Source organism: Ambystoma mexicanum, chromosome 8 (genome assembly GCF_040938575.1).
Source record: "Ambystoma mexicanum isolate Mex_15411 chromosome 8, UKY_AmexF1_1, whole genome shotgun sequence".
NCBI lineage: Eukaryota > Metazoa > Chordata > Amphibia > Caudata > Ambystomatidae > Ambystoma > Ambystoma mexicanum.
In genome coordinates, this window is record NC_090929.1 from 1,703,421,447 (window position 1) to 1,703,436,635 (window position 15,189).

The following is a 15,189-nucleotide window of genomic DNA, read 5'->3' on the forward strand; positions in this document are numbered from 1 at the left end:
TATGTTTTTTCTGAAATTAATTAGAGTTGAAGCGAGAAGGAAGATCGAGCGGTTGCTGATGTTCATTGTACTCCCCATTTTTTGTACTTGTCATTAAACGGACTCCCTTTGCCAAACTATTGAGTTGTCATTATTGATTTGGTGCAAGAGTACACATCTGCATCCCAATCCATCTGAAGGGTGCTGCTACTCATCTTAAAGTGCTGTTTGGAAACCCCCAGTCCTATGGGCCGGCTGGGGTCCATCGAGCACACAGCATCATCAGGAACAAAATTACATATGGTTCAAATCCAAATGGCTGGTTGGCTTGACCTTATACATAGGCTACCTGCTCCATATGGGATGCCAGGCCATTGGCCCCAGCCCCGTCTGTCCATCTTCATCCACGTGGGCTCCTCCTCACACATCAGCAGGCACGAAGTTGCAATTAACTGCTTGTTAAGCAAAGAAAAACAATGCATCGTCCATCTCTAACCTAATGTGCGCCTGGTATTGCAGACATGGGCTAAGAACAGACCTTGAGGCCATTGCTTCTAACTAACTACAGCTCGATTACAGACACATTGGTGCCCTTCCAAAGCTTCCGACCCTCATTTTGGTTATGTTGTTTCATCCCTCCCGGGAACTCACAGCACAAATCATGTGACTTATGGTGAAGGCAACTAATCCCTGCCTTCGGATCTGTCTTGGTCAATTTAGGGTCCAACAGTGTTATGGTCTGTGGTCTGGGACTGGCTGATACTTTGGAATGCCGGGGTCTTGGGAGGGGGACATTTAAATGCTATTGCTTAAACTTGAAAAGGGGAAGGTCAGAGGCTCGTGCCCTCCTTCTCGTGGGATTGCCTTTTACCGAGAGCTCTCACCCCCCATGTGGCCTTGCAGGGCGCTTTCCTTCTGGGATACGAAATGTTGGCAACATGAGACAATGAAGGGTCTATGAATCTCTGCAGCTCTGGCCTTTCTCATTGGTGCCTGGTCATCAACATATTTCTTCATGCATGCATTTTATTTCTATGTGTATGACTCTGGCCTGCAACCATGGCCTTAACATAGAACTGGGCCTCGATTCCAACATGGCTGTAACTATCCAAGATGGTGCTTGGTTCCCTATGTATACCAGATTAAAACCGTACACCTGCCTCCCCATGTAATGGCTTCTAGCAACATCCCCCTCCTGCCTGTACCTTCCTTTACCAGAGACTGGTTGGGTGACCAGAGAATGAGCATGGAGACTGGCTGAGTGACCAGAGAATGAGCACAGAGACTGACTCAATGATCAGAGAATGGGCGAAGAGACTGGCTGGGTAACCAGAGAATGGGCACAGAGACTGGCTGAGTAACCAGAGAATGAGCATGGAGACTGGCTGGGTAACCAGAGAATGGGCACAGAGACTGGTTGGGTGACCAGAGAATGGACATGGAGACTGGCTGGGTAACCAGAGAATGAGCATGGAGACTGGATGGGTGACCAGAGAATGGACACAGAGACTGGTTGGGTGACCAGAGAATGGACATGGAGACTGGCTGGGTAACCAGAGAATGAGCATGGAGACTGGCTGGGTGACCAGAGAATGAGCATGGACACTGGCTGGGTAACCAGAGAATGAGCATGGAGGCTGGCTGGGTGACCAGAGAATGGGCATGGAGACTGGCTGGGTGACCAGAGAATGAGCATGGAGACTGGTTGGGTGACCAGAGAATGGACATGGAGACTGGTTGGGTGACCAGAGAATGAGCATGGAGACTGGTTGGGTGACCAGAGAATGGACATGGAGACTGGCTGGGTAACCAGAGAATGAGCATGGAGGCTGGTTGGGTGACCAGAGAATGGACATAGAGACTGGCTGGGTAACCGGAGAATGAACATGGAGACTGGTTGGGTGACCAGAGAATGGACACAGAGACTGGCTGGGTAACCAGAGAATGGGCACGGAGACTGGCTGGGTAACCAGAGAATGGGCACGGATACTGGTTGGGTGATCAGAGAATGGACACGGAGACTGGTTGGGTAACCAGAGAATGAGCACGGAGACTGGTTGGGTGACCAGAGAATGGGCACAGAGACTGGTTGGGTAACCAGAGAATGAGCACGGAGACTGGCTGGGTGACCAGAGAATGAGCATAGAGACTGGTTGGGTGACCAAAGAATTGACATGGAGACTGGCTGGGTAACCAGAGAATGAGCGTGGAGACTGGTTGGGTGACCAAAGAATGGACATGGAGACTGGCTGGGTAACCAGAGAATGAGCGTGGAGACTGGTTGGGTGACCAGAGAATGGACATGGAGACTGGCTGGGTAACCAGAGAATGAGCGTGGAGACTGTGACTGGCTGGGTAACCAGAGAATGAGCATGGAGACTGGTTGGGTGACCAGAGAATGGACATGGAGACTGGCTGGGTAACCAGAGAATGAGCATGGAGACTGGTTGGGTGACCAGAGAATGGACATGGAGACTGGCTGAGAGACCAGAGAATGGGCACAGAGACTGACTCAATGATCAGAGAATGGGCGAAGAGACTGGATGGGTAACCAGAGAATGGGCGCAGAGACTGGCTGGGTAACCAGAGAATGAGCATGGAGACTGGTTGGGTGACCAGAGAATGGACATGGAGACTGGCTGGGTAACCAGAGAATGAGCATGGAGACTGGTTGGGTGACCAGAGAATGGACATGGAGACTGGCTGAGTGACCAGAGAATTGGCACAGAGACTGACTCAATGATCAGAGAATGGGCGAAGAGACTGGCTGGGTAAGCATAGAATGGGCGCAGAGACTGGCTGGGTAACCAGAGAATGAGCATGGAGACTGGTTGGGTGACCAGAGAATGGACATGGAGACTGGCTGAGTGGCCAGAGAATGGGCACAGAGACTGACTCAATGATCAGAGAATGGGCGAAGAGACTGGCTGGGTAACCAGAGAATGGGCACAGAGACTGGTTGGGTGACCAGAGAGTGGACATGGAGACTGGCTGAGTGACCAGAGAATGGGCACAGAGACTGACTCAATGATCAGAGAATGGGCGAAGAGACTGGCTGGGTAACCAGAAAATGGGCACAGAGACTGGTTGGGTGACCAGAGAATAGACATGGAGACTGGCTGAGTGACCAGAGAATGGGCACAGAGACTGACTCAATGATCAGAGAATGGGCGAAGAGACTGGCTGGGTAACCAGAGAATAGGCACAGAGACTGGCTGGGTGACCAGAGAATGGACACAGAGACTGACTGGGTGACCAGAGAATGGGCACAGAGACTGGCTGGGTGACCAGAGGAAGGGTATGGCAGACTGGCTGAGTGACCAAAGAGCGTACACAGAGACTGGCTGGGTGACCAGAGAATGGGCACAGAGACTGGCCGGGTGAGCAGAGACTGGCTGGGTGAAAGAGAGTGGACATGGAGACTGGCTGGGTGACTAGAGAGCGTAAACAGAGACTGGCTGGGTGGCCAGAGAATGGGCACAGAGAATGGCTGGGTGAGCAGAGAATGGCTGGGTGAAAGAGAGTGGACATGCAGACTGGCTGAGTGACCAGAGAGCATACACCGAGACTGGCTGGGTGATAGAGAGTGGGCGTGGAGACCGGATAGTTGAAAAGAGACTGGACACGGATATAGGCCGACAGGTGGCGGCAGGGTCCCAGGCAGGCTGCCATTCTCAAAAGGTGCGAGAAGTAGAGAGCGAGGGGCCCGTTCTTCTTTACCATGGGCACAGCCATTTCCTAAGCACCCTCCTGCCCACACACACCAGTTGCGTACCGAGCGGGACCCAGAGGGGGCAAGCTGCCCCCCGACCCCCACAGGCTCTTTTCCGAGCCTGACCAGGATTTTTGTCAGCGGGTTACTTCTCCCGTTTAGCACCTCAATGAGGGTGCCCAACGGGAAAGGTGTCCCTCTGGGAGGAGACTGTGGACTGAGCAATTATTGCCCAGCACATGCATTGTCCTGGCAGCAGGACACCTTACTTTTTTCTGAACGGGAGAGGTGTCCCTCTGCCAGGACAATGCCCCAACGAGCTGCGGGCAGTGGAGGGGCTGTCACGTTGCTCTGTGTAAACAGAGCATTAGAATGTGAGCCATTAGGCACTACTCGGAGGGAGGGGGGATTGTTAGCGGGGACTATTGCCCCTTTACAAATGTGCATGGCAGGGAGTGATCAGAAGTGAGACAGGTGCATAATGTTGCAGGCTTTATGAAATAATGTCTATGGCTTTAAAACCCAAGGGCGATTTGTTAGGCTCACATTAACCTGCATGATGATATTGTGACTTTGCGTGCAGGATGGGGAGAATAAAACTAAAGCTCTCATTGCTCAATATATTTCTATGATGATGTATAGAGTAAAGTTAATTGTAAAATGCTGGTTTATTATGTAATGTGGTTTGCTTCGAAGGCATTGCTATAAAGTATTATGTAAGCACATGAAATGCAAAGGGAAATCTTAATAAATATCAACTAAACCTGTGAAGATGTGCTCAGTTGCTTAAATCGTCCACATCCGGGTTTCACCATTTAACCAAAGTACGTGATCCTGGGCAGATCATGTAATCGCACCGTGCCTTATCTGCAGCTCTGTGATTAACTTCAGAGCTTGTGTTAATATATCAGGCTGTTACTATAAAAAACCCAATGACTATAGAGTTGCTCCCTATATGATAATAGTGCGATGTAAGTATTTTGCACCACAGTTATTTGCCACTTGTCTCACTTATGGCAACTTGTTCTAAAGTCACTTCCATGGCGCCTCCAAGTATCAAAGACTGATGATGCTCCGTGCAATGTCTTTTTCTGGGAAGTCATTTCTGTTGGAATAATCCATGTGTAAATTAGGAGGTTGGTATGTTTTTTGCCCCAGAGGGCCTGGACAGAGCCCTAATAGACGAGTTTCCTGCATCTGCAATAGGCCTGCAGTTTTCTTTTTTTGTTATGTTTTAAAATACCATCTACCACTAATGTTACAAAAAACGTAGATTGGGGCGGGGGTGGCCGGTGTGTGGGGTCGAATGAGACCATATGGAATTGGAATAGGGCCATAGGGCTTTTTTCGTGGCTGGCCCCCACACTCTTGTAACGCTGGATACTCCCCTGACACTCACACACTCACACAGTAGACCCCACCCTCGCGGAGAGGGGCTCGGCGTGCAACGCTGCCACTGGGGCCTGCGACTAATGCGCCACTCGCGTCCGTGTAAAATGCCCACATGTGGAATAAGGCATGCGTGTGGCCTCCGCTGGAGGAGCTTGGGCACACGAGGAGCGCCGCCTGCAAGGGCCTGTGCCTTTTCAAGTGCGCGCAGTGTTTACTTTGGCAACAGGTGGGTGGCGTGTGGTGCCAACAAGCACTTGCTATTGTATCGTTTCGCTCAAAGCCCCTTCCTCCTGCTTGTCGTAAGTACCTCGAGCTGATAAGGCCGGTGAGTGGCCGAGGGTGGCGGGGGGGGGGGGTGCTAGAACACCCCCAGCCCGTGTTGCTGCAGCCCCAGGGCCACCCCCGCAGCCCTCCCGGCAGGTCTGAGGTGTGTCAAGGCCAGATAAGGGGTGGGAGAAAAAGACATCGGTCGCGTGCCATGGGGAGCGAGATAAGCCTCGCTGTGTTAGGGAGGTGGGGGCACGCGCCAGGGGAAAACAAGAGGCGGGGGGGGGGCGCGAGAAAGGCAGCTCCACAACACAGAAGAGTAGCAGAAAGCACCCACTGGGTACCTGGCTCGGAGGTTTCTATGCCCCTGCCCTCCAAACCACCCTGGCACACAACACCCATGACCTCTACCCTCTGAGGGGACATGGCACACAGCACCAATGACCCCAGCCCTCCGAGGGGACCTGGCACACAGCACCAATAGTCCCTGCCCTCCGAGGGGACCTGGCACACCCCACCCATGGCCTCTAAGCAGCTGGCACCAAGAGCGCCACGCGTCTGCCCTCCCGCTTATTCTGGCACACGTGCCCTCTGCCGTCGTTAGGGGTGGCGGAGCCAGTATCCCCTCCCCATCTGCCTTATGACCCATTGCCCCTGCTCTCCAGCGGTGGGGCAGAAAGGGACGCGTGCCCCATTGGGTGCCGGCCTGGTCAGCTCCAGAGCTGGGCCGGCCTCTGTGAAGGGCGCCGGGGCTCCCTGCTCGGCTGCCACTGGAGCAGGCCTCGCTGGCTGTTTGTATTAAAAACAGACATGTATTTCTTTTATTTGGTAGTAAATAGATGTTTCTGTGTATAGCAAACACTTCAAAGTCAGATATAAACTTCCAGAGACTGACTGCGTGTGCTGCGATTCTCCGAGCACAGGGCCAGGGCGACGGCAGGGGTGAGGGCTGGGAACTCCTAGGTCAAAGCTGGAGGAACACCTGGCTTACAGCAAGCAAGAGGGAGGCTGGGGGCGAGGGGTGTCAGAGTAACACAAAAACACCCTGGCACCAGCCAGCATCAAAGAGTGACACCCAGGCACCAGCCAGCAGAGAGCGCCACCCAGACACCAGCCATCAAAGAGTGGCACCCAGGCACCTGCCAGCCCAGAGTGGCACCCAGGCACCAGCCAGCAAAGAGTGGCACCCAGGCACCTGCCAGCACAGAGTGGCACCCAGGCACCAGCCAGCATAGATTGGCTCCCAGGCACCTGCCAGCACAGAGTGGCACCCAGGCACCAGCCAGCAAAGGGTACATCAGGAGAAGTCAGGACTCAGAGGCGCCAGACCACCAGGAGCAGGGCGTGCTGGCAGACACCAGCGCTGGCAGACACCAGACCACCAGGAGCAGTGAGCGCTGGCAGACACCAGACCATCGGGAGCAGTGAGCGCTGGCAGACACCAGACCACCGGGAGCAGTGAGCGCTGGCAGACACCAGATCATCGGGAGCAGTGAGCGCTCGCAGACACCAGAACACCGGGAGCAGTGAGCGCTGGCAGACACCAGACCACCGGGAGCAGTGAGCGCTGGCAGACACCATAACACCGGGAGCAGTGAGCGCTGGCAGACACCAGACCATCGGGAGCAGTGAGCGCTGGCAGACACCAGACCACCGGGAGCAGTGAGCGCTGGCAGACACAAGACCATCGGGAGCAGTGAGCGCTGGCAAACACCAGACCATCAGGAGCCGCCGGCAACGAAAGCAAGCAAGGTCTTTGGAGAGCAGGAGAAGGCCTGCCCCTCAAGAGGTTGGTTATTACCTTTTTTTGTTCCCTGGGGACGGGTCAGTGGGTTAGAGGGTGAGGGGCAGGATATGGGTTCTGTTGCAACAGTGGCCAGGCTGGCTGGAGACACGTACCCTGCTAGAGTGTGCCAGGTACACTGTGCCATGCCAACTGATGGCACCAGGTCTCTCTCTGGGCAAAGATCACAATGTCAGGAAGAGAGGGTCACTGCTTCTTCAAAGGCAGGGGTCCACGCCTGGCCAAAGAGTGAAAAGGGGTTACTGGCAACATTTGGCAATGCCTGGCATAAGAGAATACGGTGAGTATGGTGAAATAAGGCAAATACACTGTAGCCCTTCCCTATACTATGACTTCCCCCTGTGGTCTGGGTGGATGGGAGGCGGTAGCATTGCACTTCTCTTTGCACTTCATCACTTCCCCCAAGCTTCCCAATCTCTGTGGTCTAGGTGTATGGGAGGCGGTAGTATTGCACTTCTCTTTGCACTTTATCACTTCCTCAAGCTTCCAGTCTCTGTGGTCTAGGTGGATGGGAGTCTGTAGTATTGCACTTCTCTTTGCACTTTATCACTTCCCCCAAGCTTCCAATCTCTGTGGTCTAGGCGGATGGGAGACGGTAGCATTGCACTTCTCTTTGCACTTCATCACTTCCCCCAAGCTTCCCATCTCTGTGGTCTAGGTGGATGGGAGGCGGTAGCATTGCACTTCTCTTTGCACTTAATCACTTCCCCCAAGCTTCCCATCTCTGTGGTATCACTTCTCTTTGCACTTAATCACTTCCCCCAAGCTTCCAATCTCTGTGGTCTGGGTGGATGGGAGGCGGTAGCATTGCACTTCTCTTTGCACTTCATCACTTCCCCCAAGCTTCCCAATCTCTGTGGTCTAGGTGTATGGGAGGCGGTAGTATTGCACTTCTCTTTGCACTTTATCACTTCCTCAAGCTTCCAGTCTCTGTGGTCTAGGTGGATGGGAGTCTGTAGTATTGCACTTCTCTTTGCACTTTATCACTTCCCCCAAGCTTCCAATCTCTGTGGTCTAGGCGGATGGGAGGCGGTAGCATTGCACTTCTCTTTGCACTTCATCACTTCCCCCAAGCTTCCCATCTCTGTGGTCTAGGTGGATGGGAGGCGGTAGCATTGCACTTCTCTTTGCACTTTATCATTTCCCCCAAGCGTCCAATCTCTGTGGTATCACTTCTCTTTGCACTTAATCACTTCCCCCAAGCTTCCAATCTCTGTGGTCTGGGTGGATGGGAGGCGGTAGCATTGCACTTCTCTTTGCACTTCATCACTTCCCCCAAGCTTCCCAATCTCTGTGGTCTAGGTGTATGGGAGGCGGTAGTATTGCACTTCTCTTTGCACTTTATCACTTCCTCAAGCTTCCAGTCTCTGTGGTCTAGGTGGATGGGAGTCTGTAGTATTGCACTTCTCTTTGCACTTTATCACTTCCCCCAAGCTTCCAATCTCTGTGGTCTAGGTGGATGGGAGGCGGTAGCATTGCACTTCTCTTTGCACTTCATCACTTCCCCCAAGCTTCCAATCTCTGTGGTCTAGGTGGATGGGAGGTTGTAGTATTGCACTTCTCTTTGCACTTTATCACTTCCCCTAAACTTCCAATCTCTGTGGTCTATGTGGATGGGAGGCGGTAACATTGCCCTTCTCCTTGCACTTATCAATCCCCCTAAACTAGCAATCTCTGTGGTCTGGGTGGATGGGAGGCGGTAGCATTGCACTTCTCTTTGCACTTCATCACTTCCCCCAAGCTTCCCAATCTCTGTGGTCTAGGTGTATGGGAGGCGGTAGCATTACACTTCTCTTTACACTTTATCACTTCCTCAAGCTTCCAGTCTCTGTGGTCTAGGTGGATGGGAGTCTGTAGTATTGCACTTCTCTTTGCACTTTATCACTTCCCCCAAGCTTCCAATCTCTGTGGTCTGGGTGGATGGGAGGCGGTAGCATTGCACTTCTCTTTGCACTTCATCACTTCCCCCAAGCTTCCCAATCTCTGTGGTCTAGGTGGATGGGAGGTTGTAGTATTGCACTTCTCTTTGCACTTTATCACTTCCCCTAAACTTCCAATCTCTGTGGTCTAGGTGGATGGGAGGCGGTAACATTGCCCTTCTCCTTGCACTTATCAATCCCCCTAAACTTCCAATCTCTGTGGTCTAGGTGGATGGGAAGCGGTAGCATTGCAATTCTCTTTGCACTTTATCACTTCCCCCATGCTTCCAATCTCTGTGGTTTAGGTGGATGGGAGGTGGTAGTATTGCACTTCTCTTTGCACTTCATCACGTCCCCCAAGCTTCCAATCTCTGTGGTCTTGGTGGATGGGAGGCGGTAGTATTGCACTTCTCTTTGCACTTTATCACTTCCACCAAGCTTCAAATCTCTGTGGTCTAGGTGGATGGGAGGCGGTAGTATTGCACTTCTCTTTGCACTTTATCACTTCCACCAAGCTTCAAATCTCTGTGGTCTAGGTGGATGGGAGGCGGTAGTATTGCACTTCTCTTTGCACTTCATCACTTCCCCCAATATTCCAATCTTTGTGGTCTAGGTGGATCGGAGGCCAAGCTTCCAATCTCTGTGGTTTAGGTGGATGGGAGGCGGTAGCATTGCACTTCCCTTGACACTTTATCACTTCCCCCAAGCTTCCAATCTCTGTGGTCTAGGTGGATGGGAGGTGGTAGCATTGCACTTTTCTTTGCACATTATCACTTCCCCCAAGATCCCAATCTCTGTGGTCTAGGTGGATGGGAGGCGGTAGCATTGCACTTCTCTTTGCACTTTATCACTTTCCCCAAGCTTCCAATCTCTGTGGTCTAGGTCGATGGGAGGCGGTAGCATTGCACTTCTCTTTGCACTTATCACTTCCACCAAGCTTCCAATCTTTGTGGTCTAGGTGGATGGGAGGCGGTAGCATTGCACTTCTCTTTGCACTTCATCACTTCCCCTAAGCTTCCAATCTCTGTGTTCTAGGTGGATGGGAGGCGGTAGCATTGCACTTCTCTTTGCACTTGATCACTTCCCCCAAGCTGCCAATCTCTGTGGTCTAGGAGGGTGGGAGGCTGTAGCATTGCACTTATCTTTGCACTTTATCACTTCCCCCAATATTCCAATCTCTGTGGTCTAGGTGTATGGGAAGCGGTAGCATTGCAATTCTCTTTGCACTTTATCACTTCCCCTAAGCTTCCAATCTCGGTGGTCTTATTATTTATTTATTTATTTATTCGCATTTGTTAAGTGCACATCAGACCGAAGGCATCGTGGCGCTAGTTACAGTGTTGCTTATACTTGGGTACATACAATTCATGTCCGTGCGGTTACATTGGACGAGATATACTTTTTTTACAGACATGCAAGATCAGCATAAAGACACGTGAGAATGGGGTTAGTTGAAAAGGGTAGTTTTGAGCTTTTTTCGGAAGGAGAAGAGAGAAGCATCAGCTCTGAGGTCCGTAGGTAGGGAATTCCAGAGCTTAGGTGCCAGGAAGGGGAAGCCTATGCCTCCTGCTTTGGTTCTGTTGATGCGAGGTATTGCTAGTTGGTTTGTGTATTGAGCTCTTCTTGGTCTTGTGGATTGATATTTACCTATCGTGTCAGATATGTAAGAGGGAGCTGTGAGGTTGATGCATTTATGGGTGGTTGTGAGAATTTTGAAGGAGATCCGGTCTTTGACTGGGAGCCAGTGAGCTGCCTTTCTGGCTTGTGTGATGTGTTCTCTTTTTGGTATGCTAAGGGCTGCTCTGAGGGCGTTGTTTTGGGTTGTTTGGAGCCTAGATAGGTTTTTTTGGGAGGTGCCGGCTAGGAGCGCATTACAATAGTCTAGTTTAGCTCCTTAAGTTGCTCGGGCGATGGAGAGGCAGCCCTCCTTGGTTAGGAAAGGTTTTATTGCATTAATGAGTTTAGTACTCAGTGCTGCGGCCGAGACTATGGCGCTGACTTGTTTGTCCATGGATAGTGTTGCGTCTATGTGAACCCCCAGTGTTTTGACTGAGGATCGGACTGGGATGATACAATTATCTATATTGAAGTTGGTGTACAGTGGGTTGAGGTTGGAGAGGATGGATTTCTGTCCTAGAATGAGGATTTCGGTCTTGTCCCCGTTCAAGCAGAGGCCGTTAGTAGCCATCCATGCTTGTATGGTAGAGTAGATTTGCTGAAGGGTAGAGGCGTCTTGGTGATAATTCCCTGTCAGGGGGAGGAGAACCTGCTTGTCGTCGGCGTAGTTTGTGTAGGTGATTCCCAGCGAATCTAGTTTATCAAATAGTGGCTTCGTGAAAAGATTGTAGAGCGTGGGGGCGGTACAGGAACCTTGTGGCGCACCACAGTGGATGATGGAGGGTGCTGCATGTGCTGTGTTAGAGAACATTTTCATCGCTCTTCCCTCTAAGAATGATGTTACCCAGGATGCTGCGTCCTTAGAGAAGTGTGCGGCGTGTGTCAGGTGACTGGTAAGGGCAGTGTGGTCTACCAGGTCAAATGCAGCTGAAAGGACAAGGAGAAGGAGGAGGGCGGGCTTGCCTTTGTCTAGGATGTTGGTAATTTCGTTTTTTAAGTCTAAAAGGGCGGTTTCAGGTCTAGGTGTATGGGAGGCGGTAGCATTGCACTTCTCTGTGCACATTATCACTTCCCCCAAGCTTCCAATCTCTGTGGTCTAGGTGGATGGGAGGCGGTAGCATTGCACTTCTCTTTGCACTTTATCACTTCCCCTAAGCTTCCAATCTCTGTGGTCTAGGTGGATGGGACGCGTTAGCATTGTACTTTTCTTTGCACTTTTCACTTCCACCAAGCTTCAAATCTCTGTGGTCTAGGTGGATGGGAGGCGGTAGCATTGCACTTCTCTTTGCACTTAATCACTTCCCCCAAGCTTCCCATCTCTGTGGTATCACTTCTCTTTGCACTTAATCACTTCCCCCAAGCTTCCAATCTCTGTGGTCTGGGTGGATGGGAGGCGGTAGCATTGCACTTCTCTTTGCACTTCATCACTTCCCCCAAGCTTCCCAATCTCTGTGGTCTAGGTGTATGGGAGGCGGTAGTATTGCACTTCTCTTTGCACTTTATCACTTCCTCAAGCTTCCAGTCTCTGTGGTCTAGGTGGATGGGAGTCTGTAGTATTGCACTTCTCTTTGCACTTTATCACTTCCCCCAAGCTTCCAATCTCTGTGGTCTAGGCGGATGGGAGGCGGTAGCATTGCACTTCTCTTTGCACTTCATCACGTCCCCCAAGCTTCCAATCTCTGTGGTCTAGGTGGATGGGAGGCGGTAGTATTGCACTTCTCTTTGCACTTCATCACGTCCCCCAAGCTTCCAATCTCTGTGGTCTAGGTGGATGGGAGGCGGTAGCATTGCACTTCTCCTTGCACTTTATCACTTCCCCCAATATTCCAATCTCTGTGGTCTAGGTGGATGGGAGGCGGTAGTATTGGACTTCTCCTTGCACTTTATCACTTCCCCCAATATTCCAATCTCTGTGGTCTAGGTGGATGGGAGGCGGTAGTATTGGACTTCTCCTTGCACTTTATCACTTCCCCCAATATTCCAATCTCTGTGGTCTAGGTGGATGGGAGGCGGTAGTATTGGACTTCTCCTTGCACTTTATCACTTCCCCCAATATTCCAATCTCTGTGGTCTAGGTGGATTGGAGGCCAAGCTTCCAATCTCTGTGGTTTAGGTGGATGGGAGGTGGTAGCATTGCACTTCCCTTGACACTTTACCACTTCCCCCAAGCTTCCAATCTCTGTGGTCTAGGTGGATGGGAGGCGGTAGCATTGCACTTCTCTTGCACTTTATCACTTCCACCAAGCTTCCCAATCTCTGTGGTCTAGATGGATGGGAGGCGGTAGCATTGCACTTCTCCTTGCACTTTATCACTTCCCCCAATATTCCAATCTCTGTGGTCTACATGGATGGGAGGCGGTAGCATTGCACTTCTCTTTGCACTTTATCACTTCCCCAAAGCTTCTAATCTCAGTGGTCTATGTGGATGGGAGGCGGTAGCATTGCACTTCTCTTTGCACTTAATCACTTCCCCCAAGCTTCCAATCTCTGTGGTCTACATGGATGGGAGGCGGTAGCATTGCACTTCTCTTTGCACTTTATCACTTCCCCAAACCTTCCAATCTCAGTGGTTTAGGTGGATGGGAGGCGGTAGCATTGCTCTTCCCTTTGCACTTCATCACTTCCCCCAAGATTCCAATTCTGTGGTCAAGGTTGGTGGGGATCGGCAGCATTGCACTTCCCTTTGCACTTCATCACTTCCCTCAAGATTCCAATCTCTGTGGTCTATGTGGATGGGAGGCGGTAGCATTGCACTTCTCTTGCACTTTATTACTTGCACCAAGCTTCCCAATCTCGGTGGTCTAGGTGTATGGGAGGCGGTAGCATTGCACTTCCCTTTGCACTTCATCACTTCCCCCAAGATTCCAATCTCTGTGGTCTAGGTGTATGGGAGGCGGTAGCATTGCACTTCCCTTTGCACTTCATCACTTCCCCCAAGATTCCAATCTCTGTGGTCTAGGTGGATGGGAGGCGGTAGTATTGCACTTCTCTTTGCACTTAATCACTTCCCCCAAGCTTCCCATCTCTGTGGTCTAGGTGTATGGGAGGCAGTAGCTTTGCACTTCTCTTTGCACTTAATCACTTCCCCCAAGCTTCCCATCTCTGTGGTCTAGGTGTATGGGAGGCAGTAGCTTTGCACTTCTCTTTGCACTTAATCACTTCCCCCAAGCTTCCCATCTCTGTGGTCTAGGTGTATGGGAGGCAGTAGCTTTGCACTTCTCTTTGCACTTAATCACTTCCCCCAAGCTTCCCATCTCTGTGGTCTACATGGATGGGAGGCGGTAGCATTGCACTTCTCTTTGCACTTTATCACTTCCCCAAAGCTTCCAATCTCAGTGGTTTAGGTGGATGGGAGGCGGTAGCATTGCTCTTCCCTTTGCACTTCATCACTTCCCCCAAGATTCCAATTCTGTGGTCAAGGTTGGTGGGGATCGGCAGCATTGCACTTCCCTTTGCACTTCATCACTTCCCTCAAGATTCCAATCTCTGTGGTCTATGTGGATGGGAGGCGGTAGCATTGCACTTCTCTTGCACTTTATTACTTGCACCAAGCTTCCCAATCTCGGTGGTCTAGGTGGATGGGAGGCGGTAGTATTGCACTTCTTTTTGCACTTAATCACTTCCCCCAAGCTTCCCATCTCTGTGGTCTAGGTGTATGGGAGGCGGTAGCATTGCACTTCTCTTTGCACTTAATCACTTCCCCCAAGCTTCCCATCTCTGTGGTCTAGGTGTATGGGAGGCAGTAGCTTTGCACTTCTCTTTGCACTTAATCACTTCCCCCAAGCTTCCCATCTCTGTGGTCTAGGTGTATGGGAGGCAGTAGCTTTGCACTTCTCTTTGCACTTAATCACTTCCCCCAAGCTTCCCATCTCTGTGGTCTAGGTGTATGGGAGGCAGTAGCTCTGCACTTCTCTTTGCACTTTATAGACCTTTAATTGCCATCTTCGACCTAATGCATATTAAACTATTTATTCATGTATTTTTTACATGTCCATTGTTCTATGCATTTTTGAGAATTTGCGAAAGGTTTCACTTTTAAACCAAATCACAATGAAACAAACTAAATTAAATACAAAAATTAAGGTGAGTATGGGTAGTCAGGTAGAGAAGAACACTCTCAGCTGAGAAAGCTAAAACAGTCATAGGGAGAGGCAAGAACTCCAAATAACAGCCCCTGTTTCAAAGGTATGGCCCCGGGCGTCACATGGGCGAACCAAGGGGTACTGACTCAACAGCACCGTCAATGGGCCCAGCAAGATGTATTGAGCCATCGAGAGACCTAGCACAGCAATCTGGCCTAGAAAACGGGTACTAAAAGAGCTCAGAGACCCTACACAAGACATGGACCTAGCAAGGGGGCCCTAATATTACTCAGAGTCCCTATGTGGCACACAAACCTAGCAAGCGGTCACTAATAGAGCTCATATGCCCTACACAGCACATGTACCTAGCAAGGGAGTACCAATAGAACTCAGAGGCCCTACACAGCACATGTGCCT

At 51.1% G+C, this 15,189-nt stretch overlaps 1 protein-coding gene across 1 annotated transcript in view; it reads left to right on the top strand.

The window, feature by feature from the left end:
• The first annotated feature begins 6,280 nt into the window (after positions 1 to 6,280).
• The window catches only part of HMX2 (H6 family homeobox 2), a 129,329-nt gene continuing 120,420 nt past the window's right edge, over positions 6,281 to 15,189 (top strand). The window contains exon 1 of the mRNA XM_069612024.1: positions 6,281 to 7,139. The gene's annotated coding sequence lies outside the window, so the exon portion shown is untranslated. The remainder of the gene's footprint in view (positions 7,140 to 15,189) is intronic.